Source organism: Taudactylus pleione, unplaced genomic scaffold (genome assembly GCF_031769625.1).
Source record: "Taudactylus pleione unplaced genomic scaffold, aTauple2 ptg000041l, whole genome shotgun sequence".
Lineage (NCBI taxonomy): Eukaryota > Metazoa > Chordata > Amphibia > Anura > Myobatrachidae > Taudactylus > Taudactylus pleione.
In genome coordinates this window covers 47,254,363-47,277,620 of record NW_028284443.1, presented here as the reverse complement: position 1 = coordinate 47,277,620, position 23,258 = coordinate 47,254,363, and the positions used below count along the sequence as shown (strand labels likewise).

The following is a 23,258-nucleotide window of genomic DNA, read 5'->3' as shown; positions in this document are numbered from 1 at the left end:
CATTTGGAAAACCCAGTCTTGAAATTCTGCATTTTCAACTGATTCCGGATATAATAAGCACAAAAATGTGTGGAGTGACATCACAAATAAACATTCAGAAACTGCTGTGTGCTGCAGAGTGCTGCTCCTGTACAAATTATCCAGCTTAAAAGTAATGATAAGAGAAAATTCACATAAACAATAATACTAGATTTTATTTGTCTCAGGTATACGTAGAAATGATTAACAAATGTAGAAGGTAAATGAAAAAAAAATGAAGAGTACAGAAAAAAAATCTTAAACCATTGAGTCAATATGGACAGTTGTATCCTCCAGGAGATTAGTGTTGTAATCTTGTAAAAAAAAGCCACTACTTACTTAGTAATGCTTAACCTGACATTGATGCCATGACACAGACACCCTGATGTAAATACAAGTCAATAAATCACAATCCAGAGAAGATCACAAGAGGATTATATGTTTCAACTGCTAAACCAATATCACATGTTTGTTCTGCGAACTATGGGAATGTAACATTTTGCAGTGCTATAATTAGGCATCCTTTCACTTTCAACAAAATGTTTACAAAGTGTTTCAATTTATTGTTTTAGTAGCTTTACATTTTGTAAAGGACAACTTTGAAAAGGTTAAAGTCAATCAGTAATTGAAGTAATGATTGGTACTTTTTTAAAACTGTAGGAAGCAGTGCTGCTGCTTACTTATTGTCTCCAAAAAGCAAATTGTTATTTTCATCTACTGTGTTTATAGGACTTTTTTGCAGTCATATTTGGATGACTCTAGTGAGTAAGTTTACAAAATTATGGGTTTTCCAGCATTTTGAAACCAATGGACATCGTTGGCGGTTGGGATGGCCAAATACAGTATACAGTATTTACTAAGCATCGATTTATTCAGTGTTTTGAAAAGCACTGTCAATGCTTATCAGTTTCAGAAGTCACAAACCTCAGTTGGGCTACTTGTTTCCGATGAATGTCGCCATCAAATGAAGCTGCAAAACCTACAGAGACCCAACGTACACTTCCTGGTTCTTTCCTATTGGTTTTTACATACCATGTGCTCTTTTGACACCACAAATGCCTTATAAAATGACTCAAGGGGCAGAGTGAGCTATCTCATATGTGTTGTGGAGCTCATTGAAAGTTTCTGATGCATAGTGATATCTGAGTGGAAGTATAAGTAGTCTTGTGCTTTTTCTTTGGCCTTATTTATAGAGTCTGTCCCATTTTTTGTCTTGTGTCAGAAGAGAATGAGGAGGCGAAGGAGGTTTAGCATGAGGTAGGGGAGAAGATCCAGCTTTACTAAGACAAAATCAGAAAGAAACATAAGATTGAAAATGGAGCTCTTGTTTCAGAAATTGTCCCTTGATATGAACAAATATTAAGTAGCCAGGCTGCAAAAATATCAGTAAGGTGTGAACGCCAGTTATGGGGTTCAGTGGTGCAGGTTTGAATGCAGTGAGGCCCTTGAAACATTTTAAGGTCGATTGCAGCAAACATTGTTTGGATATATAAATGCGGGTTTAAGATAAGGTGACTGAAGACAGCAAAACAGCTTCTAAACTGGTGGTGGTTCCCCACTTTTCTTGGAGTACTTGGATTATGAGGAGTAAATTAAGGGAATCCTACCTCCAGCGAGAATAGAAGGCATAAACATGCATGACTCGGGTGCCACAGTCTGGTGAGTACCCATTTTAAATTTTTGAAGAAGTTCAATGTTTGCTTACAGCCATTATTCACAAATACATTTATCTTAACACACCAAACTATTTTTTAAATAAGACAGAATAATATATGTTCCAAAGGTAAGTAACTAAACTTAACTAATTTTGTTAGGGTTTTTTTCACATCCATACAGTATGGCTATTTTTGTCTTAATCCATATGGTGTTAATTAAGTCATGTTTTATTTAATTTTTGGAACTACAATTTTTGTATTATTTTTTTCCTAAACATAAAAATGAACAATGTAAAGTTTCAAATACGTCTTCAATTTGCTTTCACCATCAGAATGCATGTATGTTTTTGCTGGAACAAATGAGGATGCTCCTCACTGCAGTCCTGTGGAGAGACAAGAGGAGGAATTTAGATTTATAGGGGTATATTTACTAAAGTGTGGATTTTTAGAAGTGGAGTTGTTGCCCATAGTAACCAATCAGATTCTATATATCATTTATCTAGCACCTTCTAGAAGATAATAGCTAGAATCCGAGTGGTTGCTATGGGCAAAAACTCTACTTCTAAAAACTCTCTCTTTAGTAAATATATCCCTTATAGTCTAACATCTCCAGCAGCTGAACCAGTATAAGAGCTTACATCACCTTCAAACAACAAACTACTTCAGGATTGGAGTATTTAATGAACTAAAATTCCTAGAATCTCAAAACTTGCTGAACTGTATTTCTAATCACTCTCCAAAATAATGGTTCCATCAGAAAACTTTTGTGAAAATTGCATTTCCTTACAAAAGTATAACATCTATTGGGAAACTCTGTTTAGAGTGTGTCTAGTCAGGTTAGGCTCTGGTGGACCGTATAAGATACAATTCTTGAACAATGCTATGTTAGTGTTTGCAGAGATTTAAAGTTTAATACAACTTTAAAATATAATCAGTAATGCAAAATTACAACATAAAAAAACAGCAATAACGAACTGGAATTTAGTATTATATATTCTAACTTGAATCTAGTAATAGTATGTAAATATGTGCAACATAATATACAGTTAAATATGCACTTTATATTATTACAAAAGATTACATACATACATTTGATTAATTCATAGATATTACATTATAGATGGAAGTATTAGGACAGAAAGATATGAAAAGCCTATGATAAACAAAATTGTTAAGGTTAACCACATGTTTGATATAATAGCAGGTTTATCTTAAGATGTACTTATAGGCACATGTATAATGCATCTGTGCTTTTCTTCCAGATGGCAACACAAATTCTGTTTATAGCATTTAATATGCTATTCCTTTCTTTATTTTCTCCTCTTTTCCAATTTATGGTTACACATACTTTTATGTGGTTCAATATTTACAAAAGAATTACAAAATCAAAAGGAATCCCATGGTTACAGGAGACAACATAATTATAAGGGTCAACTTGATAAGACATATAATCTTCAGAAACCTGCAGGTTTGCTTATTAAAATATTTATATCACTCACAGTTGGGCACCAAAAGAGAGGGTAATGTAAATGAATTCCTCAACAGCAACTTTTTAATGTGGAAATATCTACCGTAAATCTGTCACCATGGTTTAGCTCAAGATCAATTGAAATAACTATATTATATATTTCTTCTGTACAAGTATATTATTAGCCACTACAGACATAAAAATGGTAGTTAAAGGAAAAAATATATGCCAAACTTGTAGGCTTTATTTTCAAAATATGTTTTAGACTTGTTAGATAAAGCGTATTAGTAACAATACATGCCAGAGCAACTGAGGCAATTATTTATCAGGTAATACTAGCTTTAGCACATATCTAAGAAACCTTTCTATCTAGAGGGGACACAATGGTGAAGTTCCATTGATATTATAAAGATAAAATCCAGGAAGATTACCCAGGTGGTCAAAATGGTTTGCAGTTAACGATATGGGCTTCTGGGGGACAAAGTGACAGAGCCCCCAAAACAAGTAAACTCTTCTGATTGGATTATTTAGCAGCAACAATTCCAATTCCTGGTTTAGGGAGTATAGTAGAGTATGTAAGAAGAAAGAAAGGAGAGCAGGGATGTCACTATAATGTAAATTGGACAAGCAGTATGGTGATTCAACAAGATGAGTAGCTCATTTACTTTCCCCCTGTGCTGGTTTGGCATTCCTCACAGTTACCAGAGATAGCAGTATTAGTGGTAATAACCTATCTCAGACCCAAATAAAAGTGCAGCTGCTCCACATCGATCTACGAGAGGCAAAGGGAGGAGGTCATGTCAGTTCTAGTATACAGGGAGGTTAGTGAATTGGAAATGACAAAAAAGTTAAAAAAATAAAATGCAATGGATTTCAAGGAACTGTAATTGTTTGTCAAGTGTAGAGTAGGATTGCAGTGGCTGTTCAAGTAAAAGAAAATCCCTTACGTATATAAATAGCTGGAATATATAATAAACAACAATTTGATGGGTATATTGAAAACATCAAACTGAAGAATTATTACAAATATAATTTTAAAATAATACTTAGTAAACATTCATTGTCTCGCAATTCTAAACAATAATCTTAAAATGGAAAATAGTATAGTAATTAGAGAAAGACTAGTGAATGATGCACACAGAAATATATCTATTGTACAAAATTGAAGACTGCTAAAGTCTATGTCACCACACGTGCACATCAGACTTCATTTGTACAGAACGCACCAGTGTAACAACATCATTTTCATCGCAATCACCATGGCCCGATCAGCAACCGGCCACACATACTGTAACTGGCCGGGCACATGCTTGCCACAGGCTAGGTGGCCCTTGCACCCACCAGGTGAAACATTATACATTTTGCAGCTGGGTGAGGGTGGTGGAGAGGGGAACTTGTGAGCTGAAGGGTCACAAATACTAGTATATCATATACATTATATGTAAATAAGAGGCAATCCCAGAATAGATAACTATGGTAAAGCATATATAATCCTGCTGAGATCATGTACAAAAATTCAAAGTGGTTACTAATTAGAACATTAAAATATAAAGAACAAGATAGTTTTATCCAGTTATGGGTTAGTTGAAATATGCAAAATGCTCATAGCCTGATTTCTTAATGGATTATATTTAATACAGTATTTGTTGGTCTGAACTATGACAATATAAATTACATTACTGTTTGAAAGATTATTTAGCAAATCTTACATATGACAACTAGTACAGCATTTTAATGAAATATAATGTGCTAGAAAATGTAACCAAAGTGATTGGTTAGAATAAAATATGCATACAAGTTCACCTAGTGCTGTCATAAAAGTAGCTTAAATGCATAAATGAGGTGAATAAAACTGAGATTGATAAAAGGACATACATCTAATGCAAGAGCATATAAACACACCACACTGAGAATTACAATAATGCAAATTGACTTGGAAGTAACAATCTTCAAGGGTCTAAAAGCCATTAAAGAATATACCCAAAGGAGAAACATGTACAGAAGCTGTGAAGAGATACTGTATAAAAAAAGATATTAAAATGACTGTGCGGTCCGAACTTAATCACTCTCCCTCTCATAGATAGATGATAGATTTTGGCATCACCGATGGTGTAATGGTTAGCATTACTTCCTCATAGTACTGAGGTCTCTGGTTCAATTCCCACCATGGTCCTAACTGTGTGGAGTTTGTACAATCTAAACATATAATTGTAGGTTAATTAGCTCTCAACAAATATTAACCCTAGTGTGTATGTGTGTACATGTGGTAGGCAACTTAGGGTGGTATTCAATTAGATTCACATCCCGCAATAAAGTTTCGCATGCCGGACTTTTCGCCTACATTGCGTATTTAAGCCGCATAAACTTATCATGCGTGTACCCGCTATTCGCCCTATTCAATTCCAAAAGACGCAAAAACTGCAACACGCGAAGTCAGAACAGGTGAAAAGTGGTGTCAGAATCGGGGAAATCAGCCTGAACCCCCCCAAAAAGATGCAGAAACATTGGGGATCAATGTAGTAGTGCCCGATTAGTTCTAATAAAACTGTTTGAGGTACTTAAATTCACACAATTTCCTCTAATTAGCGTCTTTGCACAAGTGGTGAAGAATGGCATAAAGCAGTATTTTGTGGAGAAAAGAAGTAGTCCTGTCAAATTTGGGGTACCTGAAAATGGGTGCTAGCATATTTGAATGTCTCTAAAGTACAGTTCTAATAAAAGTAAAATTCCTTCCTCATAAAAGCACCTGCAATCCCAAAAACACTTAATCCCTTCTTAGAGCACCCCCAGAACCTTATTTCGCTAGTTTGCGAACTTGTCCCCCCACTCTGTGCCTTTTCACCCCAAAATTCTAAGTACTTTTTTGGGTTGTTCCTTTCTTATTTTTAGAGATTTTTTGACGCAGTTATCCTTTGGGGAACTGTCCCAAGGATAACTGCGTCAGGAGTGGTTTCCCCACCTTTGCACCCCAAAATAAAAAATTTGCATTTCTTTTCTCCGGCTATTCAGAGGTGAATCTTTTTTACCTATTACATTGCATTGACTTTCCGCGTACGCAAAAAGCAGAGATAAGTTTCCGACTGTCGAAAAGTCGCAATCGGCGATACTTTTTTGCGGATCTCAACTTTTCGATTATAATTGAATTCGGACTATAGTTTGTAAGTTCCACAAATAGCCAAATATTCTCTGTAAAGTGTTGCGAAATATGTGCGTGTTACATAAATAACTAGTAATATATATATATTTATACATCAAAGATGTGCGGTTCCAAGAAAGTGAGGTGGCCCCCTAATAGTTATTGTCTGGTGATCTATAACCCCACACTAATGATTACAAACATTTTGGTGGGAGGGCAATACGTGCCTATCAACCCCATGATTGCAAATGTACACAGGTAAGTGGAATTTATCACATGCAAAGTACCACTTAAGTCAATGCAAGTGTCTGCTCGTGGAACTCATGCAAAAAATGCTCATCCCAAATGCATGGTTTGTGGTGCCGTTGTGATAAACTATATTTGGATTACTGGAATAACAAGATTACTGCCCCTGTGGTACATGTATAATGGACTGAGGGCCCGATTCAAACTCAGACGCTAAGCCACGGATGCACTCTATGGGTGATTGTCGCCCGTCAGTGCATGCGTATGCATCGCAGGGCGCGTGCATGAACCAGTCATTGTGATCGGGAATCGTGCGCTATTAACACAAAGTCTGAGCACTACTTTGAGTCACAGATGGTGCCATTTGTGGGTGGTAACAGGGGAAGGTGCTTGAGAATGGGAGAGTGGTTCTGCGAATGCAGGCATGTCTGGGCGTCAAAACAGAGTTTTATGGGTGTGCATAATTAGCATGGAAGCGCCATTGTACACGTCACTTGGTTGTATTTCAGCCTGCAGTGATCGCAGTGCTTGCGGTGGAGTAGGGTCTATCTCAAGTGCTGTGTGCAGCTCCGATGACTCTCTATGGTTCTGATTAATCATACACTTCCTGGAGATGACATGTGCTAAGAAAGGAAAGTGGGCATCTTTATACCGGCGTGCGCTCACTCTGCCGTCGCTCTCTAATACATAGAGGGCGTCCTTACACCAGACAATGCAATCGCGTAATTTGCATACATGGCCGCTTTTGGCAGCGAGAGAGCGCAGCTTAGCGTCTGGGTCTGAATAAACCCCTGAGTTCTCTAAGACCCTTGGTCATTATACTAAGAAAAAATAAAACCCACACATAAATAAAACCTAAAATAATCCTTCATAATCTTATATTTACTACTTTATGAAATACTTAATAAAATCGTATTTTCTTCTTTCTTGACTTGCAATATTCCACTGTGAAATAATATATTTTCTTCTGTCTTGAAAAATCATAGTTTTAAAAGCAGAGAAAACCAATGGGTCTTCATACTAGGATTGCCTAAAGCTAAACCAGAGAACCTGTGAGACTCCACTTTACTGATATCTAAACACAAGCAGATTCCAAGAGTGTTCATATGTGAAGGAGAGTCCTTGGGAGATCTTACTTTGATCCCAAAACAGTAGAGTCTAATCCAAATCGCTCTATTGAAATGGGGGAAAAACAAATAAAAATAATGGTAAGCTCCATACATGTCAATGGCACATTCATTTTTGTTGGGTTTTTACTTCTACTACATAACCCCATTGAACTGCATCTGTGTGTATCTTGGTAAAGAAAAAAAAGAAATCATGGATTGACAAATTTGCTATCCAAGTTACCAGGCATTCCCAACCTGATGCAGACAGCTTGGACTCAATCCCAATAAAAAATATATTTATACAGTACATATGTAATAAACAAGTAAATAGACATGCAGAAAGATGTGATTCTTTTTATAAAAATAAATGACTCACTGAATGGCCTGTATATTCCTATTCATTTTAAAATAAAATCTTCTTTCTTCTGGCTTGTCGCGGTTCATTGGAAACATTGTAATCCAGTTAGAAACAAAATGGAAAACCCTGAATGGTTGACGTAAATGGCTCTTTACAATTACCATTGCGGATTAACTGTAAAAACAATGGACACAAACAAGCCTATAATACTCAGTAGCTATTGGCCCTCCCCACATCTTGTGCTGGTGCTCCCAATAGTGCAGTTCTCTTGTGCAATGGGTCTTATCATTTTTTTGCCTCTGGATTATCACGAAAGAAGAAATCTTCTTTAGTGAGACAGATCATCGAGAAAGAATATTTTATTTTTTAATAATGTGGTGGAAGGGGAAATTTAAGTCATTGATCTTATTGAAGTTATAGTTTGGCCTAAACTGCCTGCGCATTGGCAGATTTCTCGCAGATTTGCAACCTAATACACATGCTGAGCAGGTCAGATTTTTAGCCTACAAACCACAGGTTATTACTGTAAATGCTGTGATTTGAATCTAATAACCACATGTTATATATGAAGATTAACCTCCGCACGTCAGCAAAATTCCCACAGCAGCTTTTCAGTGTATGGAAAGTAAAAATAAAATAAAAATAAAATCAAATGAGATAACAATATGCATTGTGATTGTCCCCACAAATTAAAATAAAATAATATTTAACGTCTGGCATGGTTGATAGTCATTTCACCTGTCCATTTGATACTAGCCAGAAACAAATGTTTTTATCTTTTTTTATTGTCTCGATTTAGATAATGCTGTAACAAAAAAAAAAAATTTGTTACAACTTTTGCAGACTATTTGCTTAATTATTCAAAATAGTCATTGTATAAATTGTTTTCTTGAAATATATTAAAGTTAATTCATTAGGTGGTAATACTAAGTACTAAGTACAGTAAACAAATATCATTAGAAAGAACAGACAGTTTAAAAATGGCTAAAGATGCAGAGATTCATTCATTCATTTGGATTAAAATACTTACACATGATGCCACCTAACACTATGCTAGTTGACCATGTCCCTTCACATTTTATTTATTTATATATATTTATATGTTACATGTAATAATTTAGATACAGACAACTAAAGTCCCATGTTTCACTTCGTTAAAATTTCCAAGTATAACTCAGTTTTTCAAGATTCTCCGGTGGACAACTAAGGGCTCCAATAACCAGAGTGTTTCAGTTCCTCCAAGTTCCAGTGAGAAAGCAGATCACAGTGTGGCAATAAGACAGTAGGCAATTGGATTAACAAACATAGGTGAATTTGTGCCTAAGATATTTCGTATCACTATATTATATGGGTCATAAGAGAGAGAGAGATTGATAGAAATAAACAAATATACTTTATTTATACATAAACAAAGCTCCACATTAGGAGCCATAATGTACTTGCTTTTATTTTCTTATTTCACAATATTTTACATTTATTATTCACCCTCTTTCAGACCTCCGGAGAGGAGATGGAGTTGGCCATTGAGGGATGGGTACAAGCAAATGGCATCATGCAGAGTAGGACTGGCTATGTGGACTGAGAAAGTGGGCAGGTTGCAGAAGTGCACCCTACTCTTCTGGGAGTCTCCTGGACATTCCAGGAGAGTAGGCAAGTATGCCTATGAGATGAGAGTACTAAGTAGTAACAAAGCTTGGCTGTGTAATTTTAGTTCTACAGTCAATGAATGGTCACACTTTAAAAATGAACATACATAGATTAGATATATGACATAGGTATAAACTGATTGCTGCTTTATAAGCACAAATAAAGCACTTAGGGAGCGTTAAAATGCTTTATTTGTGCTTATATGTAGTTTCTTTGATTGTTAGTATTTCCAGGATACTAATTGGGAGCTGCAATACGGTTAAACATCTGGTTTTTCACATTTTTATAATTTTTCTTTGTGCCTAATTTAGATAAGTTCTATCTGTTGCTTTTTATTGCTGCTTTGTCTTGTTAATACCCAGTTTTTTTTATTAGTGTGTTTATCTCCAATTGTAAAGAACTATGGACTCTGCTGGTGCTATATAAATAAATTATTATTATTATCACCGTTATTAACTTTTAGTTATATGTTTCCACAGTGCCATACAAGGGCTAAACATAAAAACACAACAGATTCAGAGAGCAAATGTACAATACATAGAAGTTAACCATACTGTAAGGACAAAAGAAAAAACATACAGTAACATCAGGTGAGAACAAGTGACCATGATAAGTATGTAGAATTAAAATGAATGGATGTAATTGCAACCAAATCTCATGGCAAACAGAATAATTTGGTCTAAGACATGGAAGACAGGCAATACAGCCATGAAATATAACAGATTTGCTCTGGCCAAATGAATTCAGCATGACACATTACAGGGATTCAGTAACCAAGGAAGACGAAGTATCATGCACAAACATGAGACATGAGATGGAGGACCCTGCGTGTGGCAGAAAAGTTGCGTAAATCACTCTATTGGAATGTGTGGTTGTGTGACATGGTGGTCTGATCCAGTTTTTTTAGTGGTGTATGTTTTGGTGATAAATATCACACTCTCTTGGTGTGTGCTGATGTTTATGATGGTTTATTGTGTTTGGTGCTATGATGGAAAATGAGAAACAATAGACTCATTCCTATAAACACAACAAATATATATAATTATATATGTACTGTATAGTTAGTAAAGAAAAACTCACAAATTTGTATAGCATCACTCGTTTTAAAAGTTCTGTAAATAAGAATGCATGACAGTCTAGATAAATAGAAACACCTCACTTTAAATATCTTGTTTATCTCTCTTATTGTTCTTAAATGTAACCCTGATTTCTTTAAAATAGAAATACAAATTCCTTGTTACAGTACTCAGTAAATATAGCACAGTGATGCTGGAAAACTTGATCTCAGTGTCCAGGCTGCTTATATTATGGAACGTGTGCTAAAATGAATGGAGCAAGCAAGTTGAGGTTCCAAAGGGACCTTAAATATGGCGGTCACATTATTATCATTTATTTATAAATGGTCCCACAAGTGGTCCACAGTGCCTCACAGAGTACATAAACAAATAGGTGACCAGTGACTTACAGTACAATACAATACAATACAGGACAAAGACATGTATAATATACATTGCTACATTAGCGACCATAACACCCACATAAGCAGCAGAGCATATGCAACCAAGTGTTAGGTGCCATAGTGGGGAGTAAGAAGTAGATGAAAGCAAAGTAGGGAGAAGCACAAGAGAGTAGAGGGCCCTGCTCGTAAGAGCTTTCATTCTAAAAGGGAGGGGAAGACAACAGGTGTGACACAGATGGGGTAGATGGGGAGGAAGGAACATGTAGCAGCAACTTAGTATGAGAGCTGGAAGGCATTAATGAAGTAGTGGGTCTTGAGAGCCTGTTTGAATGATTGTAGAGAGGTGGAAAGTCTGATGGGCAGAGGGAGTTGAGACAAAGACTATCTACCTACAAAAAGTCCATTTACCAGATGCAAGAAAATAAAAATATGTCATTTTACTGATCAGCTGAAATAAGTCATTAATAAAACAAAATGAGGTTTAGAGTTTCTTATAGTAAAACATGTAGGCTACCTGGCACAATTATAACTGGAAACAGTGTGTTATTTATTCCTTCAGTATATAGTACATATGGAATGGGTATAATATACCGCCGGCCGCATGGCCGGCGGTTCGATTCCCGTCAGCGGCAGCCCGACAGGAGCAGAGTTCGAAGCAGCGGAAGCCCGACAGCGCTGGAAATCCCGATCGTGGATAGGTAAGTATAGACTAACCTAACCTAACCCCCCCTAACCCAAACCCTCCTTAGGGGTGCCTAACCCTAACTTCCCCCCAAAGTGCCTAACCCTAACCACCACCTTCCTCGCTGCCTAAACCTGTCCCCCGGGGGGGTGCCTAACCCTAAGTCCCCCCCCCCGGGGGTGCCTAACCCTAACCCTCCCTCCCCCTAGCCTAACCCTAACCCTCCCGGGGGTACCTAACCCTAAGTCCCCCCCGGGAGCCCTAAACCTAACCCTCCCCCCCGCGTCTGTCCGCTCGCGGAGCCCGGCATCACTACGATCGTGGTGCCGGGCGCCGGTCTCCCGGCGTCGGGGAAATGCAGGCGTCTACATCTAGATGCCCGGCATTTCACTCATGCCGGGATAAGACAGTCGGGAAGCCGGCTGCCGGTATTTAGGCAGTCGGCTTCCCGATTGCTTCCCGTACATACAGGTAAACATATAAGGGTTTTGGGTCAAGGCAACATCGTTATTATAAGTTATCCACAGTATGCAGATTACATTTTCATATACAAAATCCACTGCAAGCAATCTGTGCTGATGATTCAAAGATTTTCTCAATTCAATCAATTTGCCTTTAGAAAATAGTCAAGGCCAAATCATTCATTTCTGCAAAAATATCTAATCGGTTTAGACATGTTGCATTCTCTGGTGCCTGGCGGATTTTATAATCATTACATGACATATAGCATGTTCAGTAAATCTAAATATACCATAAGGGTAAAAAAAAATATTCTTGGTGCAGTATAAAACAAAAAAAAGGTTTCCTTACATTGATAGAAAATTAACATATCTCCAAATACAAGCTTTACAATGGTTCCCAGGCCATGAGTATTCATGTTTTCCAAAGTAAAAATGTATGTTTTCATTTGTTTCCATGTACGTTGCAAAATACAAGCAAATGGATTATAAGAAAGCAAATGACTACAGAGGGAGGCTTCTTACTAATGGATGTTCTCTTGACCCCTTAGAGTAGAGGAACATACAGTAGTCTTACAATTTGTGAGCACATTATATAAAACAAATAACAAATGACAATAACAAAATCAGGCAAATGTAGTAAACAATAAAAAATACATAATTATATATAGTTATTGCGATCATAAACTTCAATATATATGTGTATATATATATATATAGCATATATATGTGTTTGTGTGTATATATATATATATATATATATATATATACACATACATTTACTGAAAATATACACTCATACACAAAATTACATTCTATGTGGTACATATAACTTGACTGTGTTTTGTTGTGTGCTAAATGCACAATATGCTCTTAGCTAACACTTATTGAAGGTGTTCCTTATAACGTACAGCTTGAATTGGTGCTACAAATCAACATGAGATCCAGCAAAATGGAACATGTCACAGCAGGATAGTGCACTAAATGCAACAATACATAATGGTCAGCCACGTGACCTTTTCCTACAGCCTTTTTTTTCAAATGTTAAGAGAAAGATAGACAAAAGGGAAGGCGGGGGGGCTGCAAAGAGAGTGTGGACAGATTCCCTTATTGTTAATTAACTACCTTAGCAGGATGTGACTGTTATACACAGTCTAATCCTCTTGTGTCTCACATTTTTTCCATTAGTGCCATGAACAAGTAGGGTCCTTGTAACTGCAATGGAAGTTGATCCTTGCAAATTCACATGGTTGGGTTACTTATTTTTATACCGATATGCTGCACATTGTAATTTTGTGTATAGTACCAAAACATATGGTCAAGTATACATGGAAGAAACATAAACATATATTTTTTTTAAGATTAAATGACAATATTTAATTTATTATCATCACTGTGTTCCCAAATATTACAGATGTGCACTGACCCCCGTGTTTTGGTTTTGGATCCGGATTCATCTTCGTGTTTTGGTTTTGCAAAACCACCCTCACAAGTTTTGGTTTTGGATTTTTTTTTAAAAATAAATAAAAAAAGACAGCTAAAATTACATGTTATGACCCGTTAGCATGCAATTCAAAACCCAATTTCAGTTTTTAAATCCGGGTTCCGAACCAAGGTAAGATTTGAACCGGGACTCGGTTAGACTCAGTACCCCAAAGGGATTCCGAACTTGGACTCTGTTCAACGTGGAACCCCTAAATTTGGTTGATGTCAGTTCTCTGAGAACCGGACCTACACATCTGTACCAAATATCAAGATATTTTGTAGTAGTATTACTTCTCCAGGGCCAAATAAAACAAAGCTCTTTTAGAAGAGTAGAGAATTCCGAGATTTAGCTGGGGTACATTTTCATGTATTTTTTTTCCATAGTTGCAAAGATATTTAAGAGACTTTTAAATTTAAGGGCAAAAGTGTTATGTCTCATAAACTGTGCCTTGAATTGTTTATACATGTCTAAGGAAGAACTGTTTTGTTTATTATAAATGTTGCCCTGCCACCCCTGTATGGGATGACTCCAGCCTCCAGCTAACCTTTGTATCCAATCAGTAAATCTGGAAGAGGCACAAGATACAAACTATCTGTGATGTTTACAGGAAGGGGATAATTTGCACAATTATAAGAAGATTATAAGTACTCTCATTATAAACAGTAAGCCAATTAATGTAAGACACAAATTCAGCTCTCCTCTCCCAAAAATACAGCATTCTCATTAGCCTACTAATGATTAGTCTCAGCATCTAGATATACCAAAAATAATCTCTATGAACATTTTGTAAAACATTACCCATTTAATTCTTTAAGACATATGTAAGCCCACAAACAATATATACAGGAATGGGCAGTGAGTTACTTTATTGTGGCAGATGCTACATGGAGGAGGGTACCTTAATACACCAAGTTTGGGTCTGTCCACATATTAATAAATTATTGCAAAAGATAACTAAAGATACAACTTTTCAAACAAATATATAGAATGCTTAGTTTTATTTGGCACGTGACTTGCTGTGAATTAAACTATTGTTTTATTGCTGTTCTGTGCTTGGAAAAGCATCACTCTAAACTGGAAACTGATGGCACTATCCACATGTGTTAACTGGAAAGATTTAGGTAATTCCAAACTGTGCTAACTGCATAGAGGGTCTCTAGACCAATTTGTAAAAAATATAGGGAAAATAGCTACAATGGCCACTAACTGCCAGTTACACTAGAGGAGAGATCCCCTGGCTCTGGATGCATGCTTAATATTTTGGCCTTTGTGAATATGCTATGAATTATTTATGTCACCTCAAGTATTATTTTATTCATTCTGTGAGTTAATATAGTCTACTTATGTATAGTCTACTCCAGTGAACCTAGCCATTTTATGATACAGTATATGAACACAATGGGACTGATTCTGGGTCGAACGCAAACTGTCTGTGTTTGTGTGATGTCGCGGAAGCCTGTTTTACTACCTTATGCTAATATGAGATTCCATAGGGCTAATCAAATGATCTGTGCGGCTTCCTGAGGTAATCCCCTTGGCCCACTGTTTTTCTGTCCACAGCTGCAACCGTTATCATTAGTATCAGCACTTACACCACCAAGAGGACTATCTGAAACAGTCTTCCTCTCTCCATATGCATGACTAAGAATAGCATGGATCTCAACCTACATGCCCTCGACAATCCCACAATACTCCTATGCTCTCATGACATGCTCATAAGACAGAACAGTTCTGTGCAATCGCATTGTCTTCACCCAGTTCACACCCCGACCTGCCCATTTCATGCATTTTCCCTTGATGTCACCAAATCACAGAGCTGGAAATTCCTAAACCCCCATTTTAAAAAAAATATGTTCTCATGCACAGGCTTTCAGAGCTAGCATTTGGAAAGGACCTAATTAAACAGAAAATAAATATAATATAAAGGAAACATTAGAAAAATGTTGTCCCTGAGTAATAGCAATTTAATTATAAAACTTTCCCGGAATGTTCTGCATGTAAATATTTGAGGAATGTTATTAATTACCTATACTCAACATTCCATTGAACAACTGAAAAATTCAATTGAAGAAATGCCAATATAAGGACAACATTCTGGACAGAAATTACTTATTACCTCAACAACGATGGCAGGAAAAAAACTCTTCAGCTGCCTCTAATAAACTAATTTTTCTAATTTGTTTACTGCTCTCATTTGTTCAGAGAATTGGCAAGGCCCAAAATCATTTATGAACTATATGTTCATTTTATACAACATTCGGGATATTTTTGTGTAAATATTTCCTGGCGTGGTCACATCAGATGCGACCATGCCTAGTTGGCCGGCCACTCGGTTGCCGCAGCAAACACCCTTCCCCAGCCTCATCATGAAGGTCAGGATACAGAATGATGATCCCACTAGATGCTGTAGGAAGACAGACTCTTGTGATAGATGATCCTAATAATCGCCCAGCAGGTTGAGCTATCTCGGGTGAGTAAAATGTTTTATTTAGTGAAAGAAATACTTTACAGTGAAAATAATTATATCTATCAAATGCTGGGGAGCAAGCTCAATGAACCCACATAGGGTCATATAGATAGTTCAGTTAGAAAAAGAGAGCACTCACAAGGGACTTTACAAAACCATAATCTATTATTTCTCACATCTAAATTAATACAGTCATGATTAATGTTTCGGTGACTCAGCGTGCCCTTCCTCAGGACATCAGCCCATCAAACGTAGGAAAAACAGAATTAAACACCCCAGTGCAGTACACCTCCTGATATATCAGTAGCAATAATTGAAAGCAGCATGTACCTGGTCACATTGGACACTACCAGCAGTGATGCCATACACATACCATGTACAGTAAACATTGCAGAAAATAAATATTCGCTAGAACCAAACTGATGCCAGTGTCAAAATTATCCATAAGCAGTTACTAACAGAGACAACCCTACAAAGTGATCAAGTGTCCATGAGTTGCACTCACCTATTGCAGATACCACTTCCAGTCGGCACTACCTGCAAAACCGGAAGTGTCCACCAGATATATAGCACCACTATTTCCACCACATTTTCACAATAGTATGGAAGAGGGCATACCACCTATCCATCCTGCCTCTGTCCACAGAAACCAGGTGGTCCAGGGGAGTCTAGTGTGAGCATCACGCTATGGAATGCAAACCAGAAGTCACTACTGTCAGCTTGGAACACATTATAGGCACCAACTAAAGGCAGATTATTATGATACCTATTTCTCACAGTCTTCCTTTCAATCTGAGAATACAGATAATTTATCTCCTTCTTTGTTACGGGTGTCAACATGCTCCCAAGGTGGACAGGATTAGAGGCATAGGAGGCCACACCCAAGGAGGGGTAAGAGTATACCCAAGAGGCAGATGGGCAGCCAAGATGAGTTGATCTATAATTTGTCACAACATAAATTGACCAAGGTCAAGAGAACTTTACCAATGGTTTAAGTTTTGTGCCCACATGTAAATTAAATAACTTTGTTTGGTCTATAGGCCACTACAAGATTGGAAGAAAGCTTAGACTCCGAGAATTTTTTCATAATAAAACTGATAATATCATGCAGTAAGGAGATTTTTTGATCCCCTGTCCTCAAATGCAAGCCTAAAAACATTACTAAGAATACTGGACAGTGAGGTTAGGGATGACAACAAAGCTAATAGCTTTGTCAAACAAGTTTGACAACCTTAGCTTTGATAAAAGACAGGCCCTCAACTTGCTCCACAGAGATCACTCTATTGCAGAGGTTCTCAAACTCGGTCCTCGGGACCCCACAAAGGTCACGTTTTCCAGGTCGCCCAACAGCTGCACAGGTGTATTCATTACTCACTGACACATTTTGAAAAATCCACAGGTGGAGCTAATTATTTCACCTGTGATTCTGTAAGGAGACATGGAAAACATGCACTCTGTGGGGTCCTGAGGACCGAGTTTGAGAACCTGTGCTCTATTGTGATCAGAATGACGGACAAGGGATGCGTTTGCGTATGACCAAGAGATCAAAAGGCAATTTGCCAATTCCTTGAAATCTAGGACAGTGTGTTTCAACCCACTGCCTAACTAAATATAGGTTGATCAACTGATTATTTTGGCATTAAATAATCACTGGATCAAAGAGACATGCACAGTTTCTAACAGTCGAAGGTTCGGTTTACCCAATTATCTATACATTGCCAAAAGTCCACAAGATGTTAGTGGACCCCACTGGTTGGCCAAAATTATTAGCCTGGAGTTCAGTCTTACAGCCAATAGCACAACTTCTAGACTTCTACCTACAACCATGTGTGAAGGTAATCTGTTGCTACATTAGGGACACTGGGGACTGTATGGATGATTTGACTTTCTTTGAGTGCTATACCAGAAGGTTGCTTTTTAGCAACCTTAGCTGTTTATTCCCTTTATGCGATTATACCACATAGGGAAGGCACTGTATAGAGGCAGTTTGCCAGTCTATGAATGGAATGAACTGATGATGGTCCACCAATTAATTTTGTCATATCAATGTTACAAGAGTTCCTTGAATTAAATATTTCCCTTTATCAGGATGAATTCTTCATACAGCTATCAGGAATGGCATTGGGTTCTAACTTGGCTCTGGCATATTCCAACATCTACATGGAAAAGTATGAGAAATACCATATTATGCCACTTTTTGCGTGGGATATTCAGTACTATAAGCGGTTTATAGACAATATTTTTACCATCTGACATAATAGGGAGGATGCCTTCCATGAAATGCTTACAACTTTGAATGGACTTGACAGTCCAGTGTGTTTTACAGCAACCCTCCATGACTCCAGTATGAAAATTTTGGACATCATGGTCCTTAAAAAAGATGGAAGACTAGCCTACACTTTGTTTTGCAAAGTGTACTATTTGAGCAAAGGGCTAGTGATAATTAGTGCAGATGTAAACAAAGACTGACACCCGTGGATGACATACAGTAGGTGCAAATAAAACGCTTTTCATGGCACTAGCCATCAATCTCTATATTGAGATCACGGACAGTGTAGTAGAGAAACTGCTGCATTGTGCTAGGCAATATCAGCTGGCTAATGATCCGAGTGCATGGGAGTGTTTAAGTATTGGGAGTGATGTGTGTGGTAAGTCAGAAGTTACTAAGTAACCATGGGGACAGAATGAATGTGAAATGATGTAAGATCAAGTGATACAGTAGATAAATGGATGCAAACTAAGAGAAAGAGGAAATAAATGTATGGGTGTACTGTATGACAGGGTATTAACATTATGAATAAAGGGATATACCAGTGGCAGGTATGGCATTCAAAGCAGAGTGAATGAAAAATGCCTCTAAACTTTCCCACCATGGGACAAATCCAAACAGTTGGATATACAGTAGGGCCTGATTCAGAGATGGACACAAATCCCATTGTGACTGAGGTCTATACTCAGCAGATTTTCAAAAATATGCTCATGATTTAGCTCCAGCGACTTGCATCCACCACTTATGTACAAAAGCAGAAATATTGGTCGCACATCAGTCGCACGTGGAACTTCTGAGTAAGTCTATGCTGTTTATCAAAGCATTTATCGTAGATTTCTGGGCCTCCCCAGCTGCAAATGATTTTCCAAAGGCTCACTAGCGAACTCCCAAACAAAAGTCCCAAACCCGCCTGTGTTTTTGTAACCACCACCTGTTACCTCCCCCAAATGCTGACTACCTGTCATTCACTTTAGGCAAAAAATCGCTCCAATGAGCCCAACATTGACAATGCGTTACCTCTGAAGCAGGTCCATCCACAGTCCTCAAATTCAGAACCGTCCTTCCTTAATCTGCACAGTTGGGATATATTCATGTAGTACACAAGTACTGGATACCTTTACATTTACATTGTTAAGCTATTTTTGCTCACTGAAGTTCAACATGAATTTCCATCTAACTTTAAATTAGGCATATTGTCTGCATCAGTTTTAATAAAACTAAATCAAGCTGATGATATGCATTGCTACAGGTGCCGACCTTGGTTAATGTTACACTTACATTACTTGTATGGAAAATGTTGTATGGTTTTTTCCACAAATTTCTACTGTTTGAATGGTTGTACCTGTATCAATGTGCTTTACATTCTAATTACCAATATTTATGCTCTGTGAATATTGATGTAAAATATCAATTCATCTTCTGAGCCATGGCCAGAAGATGACCAGGGGTATCTCTAAAATGCACACTGTACTCAGGTGTATGTAGTTTAGCACCTTTTTTTGTACTAATTTTTAATTCTTATACATAGTTACAGGAACCAGAAAGAAGCAGTGAAATCATTTCAGAAGTGAATAAAATAAGTATCTGCACACTTATCCAGAGCGTGGAAGCTACTATAAATCTTATATCATCTTTTAACTTTAGGTGAGTACTGACACCTTTTTCGATAGAAAGGAACTGATTATTTCAGAGACCACATTAGAAACGAGGTGTTTAAAGCAGACTGAACATTCAGAAAGCAGTACAATAACAGAAATTGCTATATTTGACCCTTCTTTGTTACATGCAGTGACAGATTTTACCTAGGACTGCAGCCCTCCAGGAAAATCCAGCACTCCTCTGTGAGCTCCCAGTCCCTGGCCCCATTTAAAAGCTGTGGTTCCTACCTGCCTCCTGTGGATGCTACATTAAAAGCAGAAATAGCTTCCCATTGGAAGAGCTTTCTGCTAATCACACTTCAGACAGACAGTGTTCCCTCCCCGGGACTGCCATTAGCAGATAGAGCATTTCCAATGAGAAGCATCTTCTGCTTTTATTATAGCAGCTCTATTTGGCTTCCAGGAGCTGCAGCTGATGTAGCAGCCAATACCCAGGACCGGCGCTACTTCTAGGCAAGCTTAGGCTGCTACCTAGGGGAGCCGGCCACTAGAGGGTGCTTCTGAGTCTGCCTAACTACGGAGGGTGCAGGGGGTGCGGTTGCTATGGGGTCCAGTGGCTTAAGGGGCACACCAGCCCAGCGATCGCACCCCCTGCACCCTCCAACTGTCGGGCGCCCACAGAGATTGTGTTACCAGCGGGTGCCCGGCTACTTCTCTCCCCCCCGGCGCCAGAGGATGGAGCTCACTCCAGAGCTCCAGCTTCTGGGTCCCTCAGTGCACTATGGGAGTGATGTCATGATGTCACTCCCATAGTTCCGAGGAGCGGGCACCGGGGACGGACGACAGCAGGCACTGGAACGGGGTTTAAGGTAGGTATTTTTTTTGTATATGTGTGTGCGGGGTGGGGCTTACTACAGGGGGCACTACAAGGGCCTTACTACTGGGGGCATCATATGGTGGGGGCACTATTGGGAGCACTACAGGGGCCCTTACTACTGGGGGAACATCAAGGGGCATTACTACTGGGGTACTGCAGGAAGCATTACTATTGGGGGCACTACAAGGGTATTACTACTGGGGGCACTGCAGGGTGCATTTCTACTGGGGGCACTGCAGGGAGAATTACTACTGGGGCACTGCAGGAAGCATTACTACTGGGGGCACTACAAGGGAATTACTACTGGGGGCACTACAGGGGCCCTTACTACTGGGGGTACTGCAGGGGGAATCATCCCTTTAATTCAGGTCATGTAAATATTATTAGGATGCTGTGTATGTGTCAGTGAGCTGGGAGGAGGGTTTGGGGGAAAACAGGAGCGGCATTGTGAACCTTTGCCTAGGGTGCCCTGAAACCTTGCACCGGCCCTGCCAATGCCATTGCTACTGCATCAGGCTTGTGTGGGTTTTTTCCCCATTCTTTTTTCACAGATGTGTAATGGATAGGGGCCGGACTGCAGCCAAAGCAAGGGGATGTTGCAGCCCCTCCACAGGAGGCAAGTAAGAAGCACTGCTTGTAATATGTTTGAATAACATAAAGAAAAACCCTAAAATAATCTGTTACACTTGAAATAATTAAACATTTTGGAACCTGTTTACCATGATATTTTAGCCAAAAAAGACATTTATAACACACACAATTTTTTGTCCCAAATACAAGGCAGTAAACTAAACTTTCATAAACTTTCATGAACTCCCCCCTACCCCTATTTGAAAAATAAATGTTATTTTCGAAAATTCTCTCTTACTGTTGCTGTGACACTGATCAAATGGCAGCTAGCACAGTGTAGTCCAGTACAGATTCACCATGCAGACACTGACAGATGAGGGTCATATTATATGATGATATACAAGGCCTCTACTACCAAACTGCCAGCGTTGTAACTCAGAAACTGTGATAGCTTGTGATTTGGAAACCATATCTTTAGTATGCTTTAGATAGCATGGGAAGGGGAAGGATGGGAATATTTACCATTTGTTGAAAAGAAATCAGAGACTCCCAAAAACTTAGCATTAAATTATTTATTATTTGTGAGGCTGGGAGTGATTTGTTGTAGCCATATGTTTCTGTCCACTACGTTATTTAGGTAAAACTATATGTCAATTTCAACAATGGATCATACAGCATAAAAGTTCAATGCATATTAAGGGGGCTATTTAGGACCCTTTGCAATTTATCCCAGGTCTCCAGGTAACTAGTTGTGAATTGCAGCAATAAGAGATGAAGGATTCTGTATATTTCCATTTTAATCATTACAGCATTATTTCTCCCATAAACAGCTGTCTTGGCAAATAGTAAAAACAACTATTTCACTGCTGATTGCACTGGCGGAAGATTACACTTCCGGATTCTGTGCCAGCTTTGTTACTGTGCATGCTCCACCATGGGTCAGCTCATGAGCCCACATAGAATAGGAAGCACTGGGGTATCGGAAGACATACTTCTGCACTCTCTGATAATGCTTTCCCTAGGAAAGAGCTACTAACTCCAGCTAATCTCTTCCAAACTTGCTAAATTGGATGCCGCCGTTCCCATTGTTTTCTACAGGAACGGTATTCATTGGTACTGTACATTGGTGTAAAACAGTATTGTTCTGCAATATCTCCAAATACAATAAGCACCCAAAAGCATTACAATTTTTGTAATTGCCAAGAAAATGAGATTTGGACACCTTTTTTAAAACAGTCATGTGCATCTTAATATTTAAACTTGTGCCTGCTCAGAGTGAATTAATCCTTTATAGACTACTCTGAAACTGAAATTATGAGGGCACAGTTGTGCCCTAATATCAAGGCTGGATAAAAAAACAATGCAATTCTTCCATAGAGAACTCCTGAGGGATGGCATGGTGAGTAAGGGGCTATACCTCAATAGTTATTAGAGGTACCGAGCTGAAATTTGGCATGGGTGGGTCGAATTGTTGCTCAGTGCTGCATGCAAAATTTCAGGGCAAAAAAAATAAAAATGAGGATTTAGGAGTAATCTACAGTTCCAACTGTCAGTTTTTTCGGACACTCTCAATTAGGACCACTTTTCTGCTGTTTTCTATGGTGGATTTTTGGGAAGGCATAAGTCAGGGTACAGGGCGAATTTAGACTTGAGGTTTGTTTTATTAGGTAGCTCTTGTTCCAGGGTAGGTGCTTTTGGGGTTCAGGTAATTGAGAAAGTTACAGGTTTTAAAACTATTACGTCACAAATGCCCCT

General features: G+C 38.3%; 1 long non-coding RNA gene across 2 annotated transcripts in view; it reads right to left on the bottom strand.

Moving 5' to 3' along the window:
* Positions 1 to 207: 207 nt before the first annotated feature.
* LOC148538143 (uncharacterized) overlaps positions 208 to 23,258 on the bottom strand; it is a 124,717-nt gene continuing 101,666 nt past the window's right edge. For both annotated transcript variants that reach the window (XR_015872513.1, XR_015872514.1), the window contains one exon: positions 208 to 2,056. This is a non-coding gene — a long non-coding RNA (uncharacterized LOC148538143). The remainder of the gene's footprint in view (positions 2,057 to 23,258) is intronic.